The sequence below is a fragment of the Triticum aestivum genome, chromosome 1A (assembly GCF_018294505.1).
Source record: "Triticum aestivum cultivar Chinese Spring chromosome 1A, IWGSC CS RefSeq v2.1, whole genome shotgun sequence".
NCBI lineage: Eukaryota > Viridiplantae > Streptophyta > Magnoliopsida > Poales > Poaceae > Triticum > Triticum aestivum.
In genome coordinates this window covers 464,427,291-464,432,737 of record NC_057794.1, presented here as the reverse complement: position 1 = coordinate 464,432,737, position 5,447 = coordinate 464,427,291, and positions in this window count along the sequence as shown.

The following is a 5,447-nucleotide window of genomic DNA, read 5'->3' as shown; positions in this document are numbered from 1 at the left end:
CAGATGACGGAGAACTCATCATCGGTCAGACCACACTTGGTGCGCAGCAGGGCTGCCACCTCCTCACGCGGGATACCCGAGCGGTTCGTGCTAGACGTGGCGGAGGCGCCGTCGCGGGAGGAGGCGGAGGGCGAGGGCGGCAGGGGCGGGGACGAGGACTGGTCCCCACACCCGGAGGACACGGGGTGGCTTGGGCCGGCTACACTCGAGCCCGAGCGAGCGGGAGATGCCGCACCGGGGTTCGGTGGCGATTCCCGGTGGCGCTTGACGGGTGGCTCGGCGGAGGAAGCCGGGGAGCGGGGAGCGGTGCATTCCCGCGCAACATGGCTGGGGAAGCGGCAGCGGCGGCAGCAAATGGCGCGCCGGCACTCCGAGCGCGGGTGGCTCGTGCTGTAGCAGCGAGGGCACTCGCCAGGGGAGATGGAAAATATACAGGATCCCTTGCATTTCGAGCGTCTCTCATGTTCGCTTTGTACCGTTCCATCGCTAAGGCAATCTAGGCAAAACCTTGATTGGAACAAAATGTAGAACGATAGACTTATGCTAGGGCGTCGCGGTAAGGAGAACTTACAGAAATCGTTCGGAAATTAGGAAACGTGCCCGGCTTCGCGATGTAGCCTGTTGCCCCGGCCACCTGCCACTATGGCCACGGCGGGTCGACGATGGCCGCTCCGATCTCCGTCGCAGCTCATCCTCCGGTGAAGGCCCTCCCTGCAGAGATCTCCAAACCCTAGAGCTACTCCGGCGAGTTCTTCGGTGAGGCCTCCTGTCCCCTAACGAAACAGAGGAAAGAGAGAGAATGCAACTCCTCGTCATGGGCTTGGGCCGCTTAAGCATGGACAAGCAGTCAAACCTGGCTAGATGGGCCGGACGGACTTGGGTTGTATGTGCCAGGCACAGCACGGCCCATCCAGGACACGGCCTGAACCGGGCCGGCATGCGTGCCGCGCTCCCTGGCCCAGGCACGGCCCCCATACTACTCTCGCTTTTCTCTCTCTCAAAAAAAACTAGGAAGTAAAAGAGTACATTTGCTCAAAAAAAGTAAAAGAGCACAAAGTTTCTAAAAAAAGGTAAAAGAGCACAAAGCCACGCTCTAGATTACAAAAGTTTTTTTTTTGCAAAGACTACAACTACACGACTTGTCTCCCTGCAATCTCACCGTCCTTGATGTGTACCAATTTGTGCCTATTCAGGTAGTCGGTTCCTCCGTGCCCTCTCGTGAAATACAAGTTCCCGCATCTTTTGCACCTAGCATTAAGCGTTGACACCATCCTCCACAATATTTCTTCATTGAAGTAGTCGCAGCACAATTTTTACGACGAACACGTGCGTCGAGTTGGAACTGGTTGAGATCGTCCATGTTTGAGTGTGGGAAATGAGAGAGGTAGGTAATCCTTTCTTTTAGCAAAAACTTGACAATTTTTAATCGGGCCGGCACGGCCCGCACAGTTGGCCCACGTGGCCACCAAGGCATGGCTGGCCCAAATAGTTCCAAAAAATCAAACAAAAAGAAAAAAGAATTTTTTTTACAAAAAAAGAAAATGAGTCCAGGTGTCATCACATGGGATAAATCTTGACCTTTATTAGTGTCTATCTCGTTAAAACTTAATTTCCATCCCTATCTTTCACGGCCATACCTAGGAAATACTCTTTCCGTCTCGTTAAAACTTAATTTCCATCCTTATCTTTCACGGCCATACCTAGGAAATACTCTTTCCGTCTCGTAATATAAGAATGTTTTTCAAGCTAACATAGTTTGATGTTAGCTTGAAAAACATTCTTATATTATGGGACGGAAGGAGTAAAAGAGTAAAAAACCACGCACTACATTACAAAAGGTAAAGTAAAATTACAAAGACTACAACTACAACTATTATTCTCTTTTCTTCGATGACAAGATTTTCAAATGCGGCTTTCAACTCTTTGTTGTCTGCCATGTGTTGGGTTCTCCTTTTGGCTAGTTCTCTATCTTTCACGACCATTAGTGTTCTCTTGATATCCAGGGTGAGATTGGTTCTTCTCTCCTCAAATATTCTTCCAGCTAGGCTAAAAGCAGACTCCGATGACGTCGATGAGACGGGTACTGACAACACATCCCATGCTAATATGAAAAGCCCCGGATATGTAACCTTGTTGTCATGCCACCACTGCAGTATGTCGAAGTCGTCCTTGTCATTTTCATTGAAGCTAACTTTGTCGTTGTTGAGATACTTTGCTAACTCCCTGCCACCTGAAAGCACATGTGTTGCTTTTATTGTGGAAGAGCTCGGTGTCGGTGTCAAAACCGGCGGATCTCGGGTAGGGGGTCCCGAAATGTGTGTCTAGGTTGGATGGTAACAGGAGGCAAGGGACGCGAAGTTTTACCCAGGTTCGGGCCCTCTCGATGGAGGTAAAATCCTACGTCCTGCTTGATTAATATTGATGATATGGGTAGTACAAGAGTAGATCTACCACGAGATCGAGGAGGCTAAACCCTAGAAGCTAGCCTATGGTATGATTGTTGATGTGTATGTTGTCCTACGGACTAAAACCCTCCGGTTTATATAGACACCGGATAGGGTTAGGGTTACATATAGAGTCGGTTACAATGGTAGGAGATCTGAATATCCGTATCGCCAAGCTTGCCTTCCACACCAAGGAAAGTCCCCTCCGGACACGGGACGAAGTCTTCAATCTTGTGTCTTCATAGTCCTGGTGTCCGGCTGAAGGTATAGTCCGGCTATCCGAACACCCCCTAATCCAGGACTCCCTCAGTAGCCCCTGAACCAGGCTTCAATGACGACAAGTCCGGCGTGCAAATTGTCTTCGGCATTCCAAGGCGGGTTCCTCCTCCAAGTACTTCATAGAAGATTTTGAACACAAAGGTAGTGTCCGGCTCTACAAAATAAGTTTCCACATATTGCCATAGAGAGAATAATATTTACACAAATCTAATCTGCTGACGCACTCCGTAGTGTGACATCACACCACGGCCAAGCTTTTATTCGAACCATTTTACTGTCTCATCTCAGCGCGTTATGCGAGGCGGCTTCCTTGGCACGTCTTGTTAAAGCAGAGATCGTGTCCCCTTATTCCAGGATTCTCATCAATACGGGCATGGGTAACCCAACCACGCCTTTGATTACGGTGCTTGGGAGATAAGCGAGTTTTACCAGGCTGGTGGGGACATGTAGTTGCGTCCACCCATATAAGGGGATAAGGATCCACCTTTTCACCTATGCCTTCTTCCTCCTTCGCCTATCCATTCTTGCGCACTCGAGCTCCAGTGCCCAAGTCCGCACTCCTCACCTCGACCTTCTCCAGCCATGTTCGAAGCGGGAGGCAAGTGGATGGTCTCCTCCGTCACGGAGGGACACATCAAAAAGCTGAGGAAGGCCGGATACCTGTCTAACGACATCGCGCACCGGCTCCCCAAAAAGGGGCAGCTCATCCCCACCCCAAGGCCCCATGAGAGGGCGGTGTTGCTCCCCCATTTCCTCCGCGGACTGGGTTTCCCTCTCCACCCATTTGTCCGGGGGCTCATGTTCTACTACGGCCTTGATTTCCATGATTTGGCCCCGAATTTTGTCCTCAACATCTCGGCGTTTATCGTCGTGTGCGAGGCTTTCCTCCGCATCCGCCCCCATTTCGGCCTATGGCTCAAGACTTTCAACGTCAAGACGAAGGTGGTGCGCGGCAACCAGGCGGAGTGCGGAGGAGCCATGGTGGGCAAGATGGCCAACGTCCTATGGCTCGAGGGCTCCTTTGTGGAGACCCTGAAGGGGTGACAATCGGGGTGGTTTTACATCACCGAGCCATGCGACCCTAAGTGGGTCGCAGCCCCCGAGTTCCGGTCCGGACCCCCAACGCGGCTCACGTCCTGGAAAGAGACGGGCCTGTCGTGGGGCAGCCAAAAGGAGGTGACCGAACTTCAAACATGCATCCAATCCCTGGTGAACAAGCAGCTCAGGCTTGTCAACGTAGTGCAGGTTATGCTCATCCGCTTGGTCCTCCCGTGTCAACAACGGGCTTTCAACTTGTGGGAGTTCAATCCGGCGCGGCACCAAACTCTGAGCAGGCTCTTCGACACGACGTACGAAGATGCCTGGAAGGTGCTTTTCAAAGGCGCCGAGGCTCCCGCATCCGCTACCAAGGATCGCGGATTCAGCGCGCAGCGTCACGCTAGTGCGGTAAGCTTTTTGTACTTTTTACAGGGTACTAGTTTTTCATAGTTTAACTCTGTGGATCTAAGCTCCCTTACCTTTGACAAGATTGGCAGGCGAAGTCCGGACGGATCGACTGTCCGGCACCTTTGCCCGAAGACCCAGCCGATGCCCACTTGGCAAAGCTGCTGGTTCTGGCACCCTATGTGGTGCCGGAGAAGAAGGCCGCAAAAAAGGCCGTGGGGACTTGAAAGAGTGCCCGGCGCTTGGAGGTGTCGGATTCACCATCCGACGAATCCAAGACGCACTCCTCCCACGAAGATGAGGAGGAGGAAGAAGAGACCCCCCCCTCCAGCGGGGGAAGGGAAGAAAATGAAGGCCGCCCCAACTGGTGAGGCCGAAGGGTCCAAGAAGGGGAGAACCCATCCTCCGGACTGTTCCACCAACGCCGACGACGGCGAAGAGGAGTGGCCGCCCAGGGCCAAGCCCCTGGCGAAATCGTAAGTATCCGGATACCAAAGTAACACATAGTATTCGTTTATTGTACAACTTTCCCTTATGTTGAATGTGTTTATGCAGCCCCCCCCAAAAACTGGCTTGACGCATCGTCGAGCGGCTCACTGGACTCGTCGGACGTGAACTCGCTTCCGACGGCTTCCTCCCCCCGCCCTACGGACGACACCGAAGTGTTGTCCCAGCAAGTTCCAATCCGGGAGGAGGTGGTCCTGGAGGCGCCGCAAGGCGACCTCCCGGACTCCAGGAGTAAAGGGGACGGAACCCCCCAGGGCTCCAAGTCCGGCCCTAGGCCGGACACCGCTCCGGAACCTTCAAAGGTTCCAGAGTCCGACGAGGGACCTCCTTCCAAGAGGAGCAAGCCCGCCGTGCCGGTGACCTCCGTCTAACCGGAGGCGCCGGACAATCTGTTGGAGGCGCTCCAAGGCGCCTCCATCGACGAGGGGCACCGCACTATTATGAGTGCGGTGGTCCAGAAGATTCAGTCCGCCAAGAGCGGACTGACTGAAGCTTGTACAAGCCTTTTAACAGGCTTTGAGGTAAGTAAAGAATGTGTAAATAACATTACCGCATAGACAGTAGCCCTTGATGCTCTGTTTGGCGTTCGGGAAGAAAAGCCGAATAGAGGATCAAATAAAATTCGCAGGAGTCTAACAAAAAGAAGTCAATATGCATGTGCAGGCTTCCCTGCTGGCGTCCGCCGCACTGACTGCGGAAGTGGACGTGCTAAAGCAGGACCTCGAGCGGTCCGAGCAAGAGCTCGGACGTGCCAAGAAGCAGCTCGAGGACAGT